This window comes from Melanerpes formicivorus, unplaced genomic scaffold, assembly GCF_026170545.1.
Source record: "Melanerpes formicivorus ecotype bairdi unplaced genomic scaffold, bMelFor1.0.p_v2 SCAF_121, whole genome shotgun sequence".
Taxonomy (NCBI): domain Eukaryota; kingdom Metazoa; phylum Chordata; class Aves; order Piciformes; family Picidae; genus Melanerpes; species Melanerpes formicivorus.
Genome location: NW_027142473.1, coordinates 996,983 through 1,009,909, shown reverse-complemented (window position 1 = coordinate 1,009,909; position 12,927 = coordinate 996,983).

The following is a 12,927-nucleotide window of genomic DNA, read 5'->3' as shown; positions in this document are numbered from 1 at the left end:
CCACAACCAAGGCCACAGCACTTACATGTAACCAAGACTGGGCTATTATTTCTCCTCATGGTTTTATCCAAGACTTCATCCCTTCAGAGCTCCATCTCATCCTACAACAAGGAAGCCAAATTATAGAGAGGCATGAAGCACAAGGACAAGGGTAGAGTCTTGCATCTAAGAAAAGAACAACCCCATGGAGCAGTAGAGGCTGGGGGCTGACCAGCTGGAGAGCAGTGTAGGGGAAAGGGATCTGGGGGTCCTGGTGGACAGAAGGATGCCCCTGAGCCAGCAAGGAGCCCTTGTAGCCAAGAAGGCCAAGGGCATCCTGGGGTGGATTAGAAGGGCTGTGGTCAGCAGGTCAGAGAGGTCCTCCTTCGTCTCTGCTCTGTCCTGGTGAGGCCACACCTGGAATATTGTGTCCAGTTCTGGGCCTCTCAGCTCAAGAAGGACCTCAGGGAACTGCTTGAGAGAATCCAGCACAGATGTACAGAGCTGCTGCAGGCAGTGGAACAGCTCCCTGTGAGCACAGGCTGAGGCAGCTGGGACCTGGAGCTGGGAGCAGAGGAGCCTGAGGGCTGCCCTCAGTGCTGGGATAAAGCTGTGCAGGGCTGGAGCCAGGCTCTGCTCAGGGATGGCCAAGGACAGCACAAGGGGCACTGGGGGTAAGCTGGAGCAGAGGAGGTGCCAGGGGAACAGGAGGGGAAACTTTGTCCCTGGGAGGCTGCTGGAGCCTGGAGCAGGCTGCCCAGAGAGGTTGTGGAGTCTCCTGCTCTGGAGCCTTTCCAGCCCCCCCTGGATGTGTTCTGTGTGCCCTGCCCTGGGTGCCCTGCTCTGGCAGGGGGCTGGGCTGGATGATGCCCAGAGGTCCCTCCCAAGCCCTCATGTTCTGTGATTTTAACAGAACAGGTAACTAAGCAGATGGAGTCAGAAGCCCCCCCGTGGATGTGTCCCTGTACACAAGACCTCTACATCAGATCTGCACACACCTAACTCCTGAAACGAGAGCCCAGTGTGAAAAAACAACAAACACTGCAATAATTCTAATTATGCCACACACTCTGCCTAACAGATTTATTTTTAATGGCAGTCATTTTAATAGCTCTGAGGCCCTGAATTAGTCCAATCTGCTCTTAACTACGTTCCCTTTACACACGAATGTTAATCACTTGTCCAGAGGGTCGGGAGCCCGGGCTGAGCCCGCTGCACGGCAGCACTTTTCTCCCGAACCTGTTTGCTTTTAATAACAGCTTTAATGATGCACTCGGGGCCTCGTAACCGCGGTTAGTCACAAAGAGAGAAACCAGCTCCAAAAACGCCTGCTCCGAAAACTAGGCTACAGGGGATGGCCGGCGGCCTCCCAGCCGCGGCAGCCTCCCAGCCGCGGCAGCCTCCCCCGGCCGCCGCCCTGCGCCGCGGCGCTGCCCGCGCTCGGCATGGGCGCTCCGGCCGCGGCCGCGCAGCCACACCACAGCTTCCCAGCCGGTTTCGGGGTGACCCGGGGACCTCGAGCAGCAGCAGAGTCATTCGGGGTGAAGGAGTGGTGCCAAACGTGGCCTCGCCCCCTCCCACCCCTGCTGCTTGGCGGTTGGAGCTGGGGAGACACACGGGAGGGTTTCAAAGGTGTTCCTGGGCTGGGGCAGAGGCATCCCGGGGCTCTCGCTGACGTCACCGGCAGAGACGTGCCAGAGGGAGCAGGTTTGAAACATCACACCCACCATCCTTAAAAAAAAACAAGAAAAACACAAAGAACCCTCAACAACACCACCAAAACTCCAACTCCCACACTTGGCTTTACAAGAGCTGGAAACACAACCAAATGAGGAGGCAGGAGGCAGCTGCTCTCTGCTTTTGTGCCCAGGCCAACCCATTCCTGCAGGCCCACAGCCCAGCCAGCCCCACTCATCTCTCAGCCCTCTTGGCTGGGACCCCATGGGTACATCCAGCCCAGCAGAACTCACAGCTTACAGCTCCCTACCAGAGAGAGTCACCCAGCGGTGTGGCTGGCAGGGCTCTGCTCTCCCTGCCTGTGTCCAGACCTGTCCAAGCCCAGACCTGTGAAATCTCACGCACTGAGGAGCTGCTGGGAGCTGCCCCTGTGACCCGTGGGTGTAGAACCAGCCTGACCCATCCCTTTCCACCCACAGTGTGAAGGGTCACTCCATGGGGTGTCACTGATCTCCCCAGGGTGTGGTGGGTCTGTGGTTGTCAGGGCTGGAGCTACCCCATGGTCACTGCACCTCTCATTCTGTGCAGGAACATTGCAGGGTGTTCACAGATCCACAGATTGCATTGAGCTGGAAGAGACCCTCAAAGGGCACCTTGTCCAGCCCCACTGAGGTCAGCAAGGACACTTCCAGCTAGAGCAGGCTGCCCAGGGACACAGCCAGGCTGAGCTTCAATGGCTCCAGGGACAGAGCCTCAACCCCAGCCCTGGGCAGCCTGTGCCAGTGTCTCCCCAGCCTCCCTGGGCAGAACTTCCTCCTCATGTCCAACCTAACTCTGCCCTGCTCCAGGTTCAAACCACTACCCCTGGGCCTATCCCCACAGCCCCTTCTGAACAGTCCCTCCCCAGCCTGCCTGCAGCTCCCCTGCAGATATTGACCTGCAGCTCTGAGGTCTCCCTGGAGCCTTCTCTTCTCCAGGCTGCACAGCCCCAACTCTCTCAGCCTGTCCCCATAGCAGAGGTGCTGCAGCCCTCTGACCATCTTTGTGGCCTCCTCTGGACCCACTCCATCAGGTCCATGAGCCTCTTGCGCTGGGGGCCCCATAGCCAGACGCAGCACTGCAGGAGAGGTCTAACCAGAGCAGAGGGGCAGAATCCCCTCTCTCCATCTACTGGCCACGCTGCTTTGCATGCAACATGCACCAAAAAAAACCCAAACCCTTGTGGATGGGTCCCCAATGTAACCAGGGCAGACCCCACCGGGCTGCAGCTCTGCCTGCACGACAAGCATTCACCAGGCTTGAACCAGCTCCGAGTTGGATCCCTTCTGCCCCAGGGCCCGAGCGAAACAGGCAGTGGAATCCAGCAGCATGTTGTGCACGAAGAGATGATGGCAGAGATAACCTTATAGCTAATAATAACCCGGGGATCCGAGCTGCTGAATGGGGCCTATTGAGCGTTTGAACGCAGGCATTCCTCGGTTAGGCTGCGCTGCCTACAAATACTTCACCTGAGTCTTTAAATACTAATCACAGAATTCACATGAAGGCTTTTTTATCTTCAAAGTGCTGTAGGAAGAAAAAAAAAAAAAATAGAGTTCGTTAATCAGGTATAATTAAAGGGCACAAAATATGCCTTATTTAAGCACAGGGAGCCAACCGAGGCAGCGTGAAGCCTTGGTGGGGACCCTGAGCATCTCTCCTGCCGCGGACACGATTTTCCCGGAGCGGTGCCCAGGCGGTGCCTTGCTTGGTTCCCAGCGGCTCTGCTCAAGCTGTCTTCCTGACATGTGTTAGGCTGTATGTCTGCCATGCAGGAAATAGGGTTTGAAGCTCACAGCCAGGAGCAAAAGCTGAGATTGAGGCTTTAATGAAGCTGGGATTGAGTGGCTAGGGTGGTTCAGTGAAGCAGCAAATGCAAACACATTATCACCTGAGAACTTGCTCCAATTTCACACCAATTAACTAGGAATGAGAGAGGAGGGCTGGGGCTCGCTGCAGAGATGCCTGATAATCCCGTGAATGGGCAGAAAGGGCTCGCTCACAGCCCTGCTTCTGCCAAGAGGAGTTTGTGCCTGGCAGTTTTGTCTGGAGGAGCGAGCGTGTCCTTACTGCAGCTTTTATTAGCACGTATTGAAAGCCCTTACAGCAATCCAGATGCTCCCTTGAGGGGGCTGGAAAGTAATAAAGCAATAGCTGATTATTTGATTTCTCTGCCAATGTGTCACATCACATGGGGAGAGGGAAAGGGCAAGGGGAGAGGGAGAAGAGGGCTGAGACCTGGAGGACTGCTGGTGCAAAGCTGATCGAGGAGAATATCCCATCCTCAAGGAGTCCCATAGGATGCTCAGCTCTGGTTCTAGGGTGGGTTGGACATGTGTAGGTCTGAACTCCACAAGGAGGGCAGAGCAGGTCCCCAGAACTCACCTTGGTGGTAGCAGTGGAGCTCATCCCCATCCCTGCACTCAGCTCCCCTTCCTCCTGAGCTATTTCCCTTTTTTCCTGCTGGGATTATTTCCAGGTAAGGAGTTAGGGTGGAAAGAGGGCAGCAATTTAGGAGTGCTATTAAGCAGATTTCCACGGATTAGATGCTAAAACAAATCACATCCTCAGTGTGCTGTGCCCCACATCACTCCCCACTAGCTGCTGGCTTCGATGCCTGTGAGCAATCCTGCAGCCCACACTGGCCATGAGATGCCCTGCAGTCAGCAGGCTGAGCTGCAGCCACTTCTGGTGTTCAGGTGAAATCTTCTCCTCACTTTGAAATGCACCAGGTAGAAAGAGGCTACCACAGATGCAAGGGCAGGAATCACTTGCTGGGCTTCATACTGACAACACCAGGCTGGAGAAGGTCTCAAGGAAAACGGGGGTTTGGATCTTTTTTTGGTTTGGGTAGGAAGTGTTTGAGAGGTAGACTGTATCCCACCTCCTGCTGGGGAGGGTGCCAAGGACAAGGCAAGAGGCGCTCCTCATCCTCTTCAGCACAGTCAGATGGATGTGAGCAAAGCCCTCCAGGCTCAGCATTATGGCACTGTTGCTGGTCTTGTCCATCAGTCATGAGCAGCAGCACCTTAAACCGTGGCAAAGCAGCAGCCACCTGGCCAGCAAAGCACACCAGTGTCCTTGGGTGAAACAGAGGAGGCTGAGGGGAGACCTCATTGCTGTCTACAACTCCCTGAAAGGAGGTTGTGGAGAGGCTGCTGCTGGTCTCTTCTCACAGGTAATTAGTGACAGAACAAGAGGGAATGCCCCCAAGCTGTGACAGGGGAGGGTTAGACTGGACAGTAGGAAAAAATATTCCCAGCAAGAGTGGTCAGGGATTGGAATGTGCTGCCCGGGGAGGTGGTGGAGTCCCCAACCCTGGAGGTGTTTGAAGGTGATTTGGATGTGGTGCTTGGGGCTATGGTTTAGAGTTGACCCTTGCAGAGCAGGGCTGTGGGCTGGAGTTGGTGATCCTGAGGGACTTTTCCAACCTGGATGTTTCTGTGATTCTGTGACATGGATTGGAGGCTCTGATGTTGGGTGTCAGGATGCACTTCACCAGGGGACTGCAGCGTTTGTAGATGACAAACCCCATGTGCATGGTCAGCCCTGGGCAGGGGCTGTGCCCCCAGGGGGGTCCTCAGCGCTGTCCCAGAAGCTGGGAAGCTGTGTTATCCCTGAGATCTGGCCTCTCCTGCTCTCAGCAGGGAGCTCCAACGAAATAATTGCAAGAAAGGTGCAAACAGGTCAAAAGCACTCACCCTGCTCCTCACTCAATGCTGAATGGCTCGAGGCCGTGGGAGGGGCTGAGGTATCGCTCTTTAAAATCAGGCAAATCTTTTCTCTGGTGATGGATAGCCAGCCAGCGACCAGGACAAACCATAATACCCTGAAAACCCACCCAGAACAGACCACCCCACTAAGAGCCAAGGAGAGTGCTGAGGCTGAGTGAAGTTTATGCTTCATTTGTGAGCAAGGAGGGTGCTCCCTGCCCTGCTGCGAGTCTGGTTTTCAGCACCCTGCTCACTCCAGGGCTGTGTTCCCTTCTGAACAGACCTGGGGAAAAGTTGTGGCTTAAATGAGCAGGAGTCAGCATCGGCTCAGCAGGGGGATGCTCTCCCCTGGGGCAGTCAGCGTGGGGAGGGACACCTTGCTGCAGCTGTTCCAGCCATGGGGAGCGGGGACCTGCAGCCCTTCCCTCCCTGCAAACCTCTCTCCCGGGCAGGAAAAACACTGCTCAGTGGCAAATCTCCTGCACCATACACAACGGTGTAAATCCACGGGGCTCTTCCTGTCTGCTCTCTGCAGCCTGTAATTATCTTAAAGGCAACAATTAAAACTATTGAGACGCATGTGATGGGTTTAGGGAGCAGAGCTTTGCTAATCCCCACAAGCATCCCGGAGCAGCGGAAGCGAGGAGCTCCCAGGGGTTGGATGCTGCTGCCTTGCCGGGCAGGTAGGGACCAAGCATTGCTGCAGCGCAACCGAGCTCGGGCTGAGGAAGTGACAGCCAGTGTGGGACCCCAGGAGTCACCCAGGTGGCAGTGCCCAGACTGGAGCCAAGGGCTGGGTGGGCTGTGGGAGGGTCCCCCTGGTCCAAGCCCCATCTGGATGCTTGCTAAGGTCACAAAGAAAGCTGGTGACAGCAAAAAGTCATCTCCCTGTCCATGTCAGTCCAGATCTAGCACAGTCAGTCCTGCTCTATTCCATATGCCAGATACCAAAACAGCCAGAGAGGAGTCAGAGAGGTGCAGGGGATTGGATGTGGCACTTGGTGCCATGGTCTAGTCATGAGGTCTGTGGTGACAGCTTGGACTCGATGATTTTTGAGGTCTCTTCCAACCTTGGTGATTCTGTGATACTGTGATTTCTGGAGAGACTCCAAACCCACCTGGACACGTTCCTGTGTGACCTTCTCTAGGTGACCCTGCCTTGGAGAGGGGCTGGAATTGATCTCTAGAGTTCCAACCCCCACCTTTCTGTGATGCTGTGATTCATACACAGCCCCTTCTGCCTTCCTTGCCCTTCACTGCAGCATCCCTCTGCTTTGTGCTCACATCTCCCTGTGTACCAGGCTGTGCAGTTGATGCTCTCTGAACAGGGAATCACAGCGTCACAGAAACGTTCAGGTTGGAAGAGACCCTCAGGATCACCAAGTCCAACCCAGAGCCCTGCTCTGCAAGGGTCAACTCTAAACCATAACCCCAAGCACCACATCCAAATCACCTTGAAGCACATCCAGGCTTGGGGACTCCACCGCCTCCCTGGGCAGCACATTCCAGTCCCTGACCACTCTTGCTGGGAAGTTTTTTTTCCTAATGCCCAGTCTAACCCTGCTGCAGCCTGAGGCCCTTCCCTCTTGTTCTGTCACTAATGACCTGTGAGCAGAGACCAGCATCAACCTCTCCACAGCCTCCTTTCAGGGAGCTGCAGAGAGCAGTGAGGTCTCCCTCAGCCTCCTCTGTTTCACACTAACCATGCCCAGCTCCTTCAGTCTCTCCTCATCAGATTTATTCTTCAGGCCCTTCCCAGCTTCCTTGCCCTCCTCTGCCCTGGCTCCAGCACCTCCACATCTCTCTTGTACTGAGGTGCCCAGAACTGAAGCCAGCACTCCAGGTGTGGCCTCCCCAGAGCTGAGTCCCAGGGCACAATCCCCTCCCTGCTCCTCTGGACACAGCATTGCTGATCCCAGCCAGGAGGCCTTTGGCTTTCTTGGCCCCCTGGGCACACTGCTGGCTCCTGTTCAGCTGCTTGTCCATCAGCACCCCCAGGTCCCTTTCTGCCAGCAGCTTTCCAGCCACACTGCCCCAAGCCTGCAGCATTGCTTGGGGTTGTTGTGCCCCAAGTCAGGACCTGGCACTTGGCCTGCTTGAAGCTAGGCTGTTGAAGGGAGTCCCAAAGCACGAGCAAGGAGATGGAGGGTGAGGAACTGCATGAAGTATCACTGCCCTCCTGTGCTCAGCACTTCTTCTTTGTTTCTTTTTTCCCCAGGAACTGTTGTCTTTACTCTTGTTCTGGAAGCATCTCCCTCCTGGAGCCACGTTGTGTGTGCTTTTGCACTCTGCTTTCCTTAAGAAGCAGTTTCTAACCTGCCCTAAAAGTGCTGAACAACTGAGAGAGCATAAACTCTCAGTTCTCAGTAGCTCAAGATGTTGAAGTGCTCAGGGTGATCTCAGGGGTGTCAGGGCAGCTGCTGGCTCCTCTCCTTCCTGGCCCTTTAGTGCCAGCAAGGCAACACTTTTCCTCTCCCCCATATCATCTTCTGTTGTGACGTGGTGTAAACATTTCTACCAGTTGAAAAATTTCTCCAGCTGCTTCCTTTCCCAAACCAAATCTTTAATCAAGTATTGAATTTCTGAATGCAGGATGGCTTTGCAGGTCACAGATTGCACTGGCTTGGAAGGGAGCCTCCAAGGGCATCTTGTCCAAGCCCCTGCAGGCAGCAGGGACACCTCCAGCTAGGGCAGGCTGCCCAGGGACACAGCCAGGCTCATTTGGGAGGTCTCCAGGAATGAGGCCTCAACCCCATCCCTGGGCAGCCTGTGCCAGTTTATTTTCTCCTTTCTGTAGTTCTCTCTTTCCTCATTTTTAAACTGCAGATATCTGGGGAATGTCCTCTTCAGAGCCACTTCTGTTACTGCTCATATCAACAGCCCCATGGATTCTCCCAGCCCTGTGCTCCCTTTGCCAAAGAATGAGCCTGTCCACGACCCTGGGAGGACAGGGAGGACAGAAGAGCCCACAGCAAATCCAACCTTCAGCAGATGGGACCTCAAAAACAAGGAGGCTGTGGCTGTTATCTGAAAAGTGAGGAGACAGCGAGGCAGAGAGCATCTCCTGGAGGGCTGCACTGCCCCAGCTCAGGGTGCCCTGGCAGCAGGCAGTGAGGCTGTCCTGTGTTCTCTGTGCATTTTCACACACACTCTGCAGATCTCAGGCTACAAATCACAGAAGTGCATCCTTGAATGTTCTTATTCAAGAGCCACACATGTGGAGCTTGCTCCTCACTGCTGCTGGCTGTAAAGAGCCAGGTCCAGCCATGGATGAATGTAACAGGCTGAAAGAGTTGGGGCTGTGCAGCCTGGAGAAGAGAAGGCTCCAGGGAGACCTCAGAGCTGCAGTTCAATATCTGCAGGGGAGCTGCAGGCAGGCTGGGGAGGGACTGTTCAGAAGGGGCTGTGGGGACAGGCCCAGGGGCAGTGGTTTGAACCTGGAGCAGGGCAGAGTTAGGTTGGACATGAGGAGGAAGTTCTGCAGAGGGAGGCTGGGGAGACACTGGCACAGGCTGCCCAGGGCTGGGGTTGAGGCTCTGTCCCTGGAGCCATTGAAGCTCAGCCTGGCTGTGTCCCTGGGCAGCCTGCTCTAGCTGGAGCTGTCCCTGCTGCCTGCAGGGGCTTGGACAAGATGCCCTTCGAGGGTCCCTTCTAACCTGTTGCAATCTGTGAGTCAGTGATTTGGGCTGCCAGGCAGGAGCTGGTTCCATTCACCTGCACCTTGTCTCTTCCCTCCCACACGCCTCACAGTGGCTGTGGAACAGGAACTTGTCTCATGGGAGAGCTGTGACCAGGCTGTCCTCCACCCAAGCTGTATCTTGTCCCCAACTCCTCCAGTGCTACAGCAGGTGGCCAGTTTCTGAGTTTATTGATCAGCAGCAGTTTTGGGCAAGCCCAGCCCAGCTGCCATTAGGGCAGGAGGAATGCCAGGTGTAGGCTGTTCAGCACTGCAGTCACAGAGCAAATCTTACTTGGGGCTGCTTTCCATCATGTGTACATCTGACTTCTTTGCATTTCTAGAGGGCTTTAGTGCTGAGTCTCTACTTGAAGGTGGGGAGGTGAGAGGCGGAGCCCAGAGTGGTGGTGAATGGTGCCACAGCCAGCTGGCAGCCAGGCACCAGTGGTGTCCCCCAGGGATCAGTGCTGGGCCCTGTGCTCTTTAACATCTCCATTGATGATCTGGATGAGGGGATTGAGACAGTCATCAGCAAATGTGCAGATGACACCAAGCTGGGAGCAGATGTTGGTCAGTTAGAGGGCTGAATGGCTCTGCAGAAGGACCTCGACCGACTGCACAGATGGGCAGAGTCCAACAGGATGGCATTCAACAAGTCCAAGTGCCAGGGGCTGCACTTTGGCCACAACAACCCCAGGCAGAGCTACAGGCTGGGGTCAGAGTGGCTGGAGAGCATCCAGGCAGAAAGGGACCTGGGGGTGCTGATTGACAGCTGCCTGAACAGGAGCCAGCAGTGTGCCCAGGGGGCCAAGAAGGCCAATGGCATCCTGGCCTGCATGAGGAACAGTGTGGCCAGCAGGAGCAGGGAGGTCATTGTGCCCTGTGCTCAGCACTGGTTAGGCCACACCTTGAGTCCTGTGTCCAGTTCTGGGCTCCTCAGTTTAAGAAGGACATTGAGAGACTTGAAGGTGTCCGGAGAAGGGCAACAAAGCTGGGGAGGGGTCTGGAGCACAGCCCTGTGAGGAGAGGCTGAGGGAGCTGGGGTTGCTTAGCCTGGAGAGGAGGAGGCTCAGGGGAGACCTCATTGCTCTCTCCAACTCCCTGCAGGGAGGTTGGAGCCAGGTGGGGGTTGATCTTTTCTTGCAGGCACCCAGCACCAGAACAAGAGGACACAGTCTCAAGCTGTGCCAGGGGAGGTTTAGGCTGGAGGTGAGGAGAAAGTTCTTCCCTGAGAGAGTTGTTAGCCATTGGAATGTGCTGCCCAGGGAGGTGGTGGAGTCCCCATCCCTGGAGGTGTTCAAGAGGGTATTGGATGTGCCATGGTTTAGTCATGAGGTCTTGGGTGACAGGTTGGACTCGATGAGCTTTGAGGTCTTTTCCAACCTTGGTGATACTGAGAGGGCAGCAGGGCTGGAGGGAGCTCAGGTTTCCCCAGGAAGCACAACCTGCACTGGGAGATTAATAGTGACCATGGGAGGAGGATGGGGATTTACCCTGGGTTTTTTTTCACAGGAAGGGTGAAAAACACCCGGGGAATTCAAGAAGCAAGTGAGAGGGATGGAGTCCTGTCTCCAGACAGAGAGCTTCGTAAGCCAACAATGATGAACTCAGCAGAGTGACGTTCAGTAGCCTGCGCTGTGCCAGAGATCAAACCAAGTGATCTCCTCTGCCTTGAAAATGTATGAAGCTCTGCAGGGCATGTAGCCTCTTGGGAGTCACATCCTTGGAACTTCCTGGAGATGGCTGCTTTCCCCGGGAAGGACCTGCACAGGGTGGTGAGTTTCCAACGGGAACAGGTTTGGCCTCATTCTCCGCTTCTCTCCTGCTGCAAGGAAAGCAGAGCCGAGCTCCAGAGCCTGCCTGCCTCTTTCAATGCAGACAGAAAGGGCTGGGTGTCTGTGCTTAATTACAGCCGAAAGAGCTGCATTTAAAAGACAACAGCCAGCTATTTAATTAATACTTATCATTAGCACACAGAGCAATGCCTGGCAGCAAATTGCAACAACAAAGCAACTCCTTTTTATTCCGCCCCCCCCCCCCCCCCCCCCCCTTTTTTTTTTTCCCTTCCCCTTGCACTTGGGATGAATTAATTTTAAGCAAGGAGCACACAAATGATCTGCAGGAGATTTGAGATTACTTCTGCTGGAGTGAGAGCACTGGCAGAGCAGGTATTGCCTTGGGACTGCAGAGATCTAAGAGAGCAGGCTTTGCAATCTCCAGCTCTCCTGGGCAAGAAGCTTATCTCCTCCTATCCATCTATCTCTCTCTCTATCTCAGCACTCACGCTGGGCTCATCCCCGTGGCTGAGCGCCTGCTTGTCCTCATACCTGTCCAGGAATTACACAGCATCCCCGGGCTGTTATAAATAGTAATTCAGCTCCCAACCCCTCAGAGCCCTGCTTTGAAGCACTGCCTTAGAACTCACCACGTTGCCTGCTCCTCCTCCCAGCCCACCAAGGCAACGCTGGAGCAGAGGGGCAGCAAAGGGAATGTCCCCAGATCACAGCAACCTGACCTAGTGTGAGGTGTCCCTGCCCGTGGCAGGGGGGGCTGGAACTGAATGATCCTTGAGGTCCCTTCCAGCCTTGACAACTCTATGATTCTGTGACTCTATCAGCTCCCCAGGTGGATGACCAGGAGTTGGAAGATGGGGATGGGCATCATGGCAAAGCACAGGGGAAGGCTGGACTGCCCTGCTCGTGGGCAACAGCATCGTCTTCTGCAGTCCAGTGGGGATTGTTCCTACATCCCCCTCGAATTCTAACCCAGCCAGCACTGCAGGCAGCTCCCCCTCAGTGAGCAGCACTCACTGGCACTGCCAGTGGCTGGGGTGCTGAGCCACAGCGTGGCTCTGCTGCTGCTCTCTCCATGGGCTGCAACACCAGGAGATGACTGCTAGCTCCGAGCAAGACAGCTGAAAGGGAAGCCCCCAGGAGAGGCAGACAGATCCCAACCCACACACAGGACAGACAATCCCCTGGTGGAGGTGCCCACAGACAGCTACAGACTGCAAGGGGCTTTGGTGAGATGCTGGGTAGACTCCTCCAGCTGAGCCATAAGGACCCTATTCCTCTCCCAGTTTCTAGCCCAACACAGCCCATCTCCATTCCAGCTCTCTCCTTGAGGCATGTGAGCGTTAGGAACACATCCCAGCCGTGTCCGTCAGTGAGAAGGGACCTCTGGGTCCCCATGAGGGATGGTGTCTGGCTCATGGGCATCACAGTCTCCTGGACCATGTTGGTCAGCTCAGCCTGTGGGGCAGGACCTGAAATTGGTTATTTTTTCTGGAGCTTGAGCAGCTGATGAATTATTTCTGAAGTCTGGCTTGGGTTTGTGATCAGCTCTGGGAAGGTGAAGAACTAAGATGCTGCTAAGCCCAGGAGCGTGGCAAGCTGCCACAGCCCACAGCTACTCACCTGAGTGTTGGCCTGCCAGCCTTCCTTCCCAGTCCTGAGGATGGCTGAGCAGAGCCCCGAGCACCCAGTTTGGATCCAGTGGGAGCTGCCTGAGTGGGAGCAGCCAGGGATGCTGTGAGCAGGGGTCCCTGAGCAGGTGGTGGCACATGAGAGGCCTGCATGGCCAGCTTCATCCCCACACCCCAGGCAGCTGCCACCTGCAGCCAGGCACTGCCCTCTGTGGGAGCCCAGCCTGGCTCTGCTGCCTCTGCCTGCACCATGACACAGGCTCTGCCAGAGAAAGGTTTCATTGCCCCACTCCCATCTGCTTTGGACCAGCAGCACCCTCACCCCACAGGGCTATCCTCAGAGGTGGTTGGTGATCAAACCCTTTTCACCCCACATGGGCATCCCAGGTGGGAGGTCAGAGCCTTTGTCCATCCTGCTG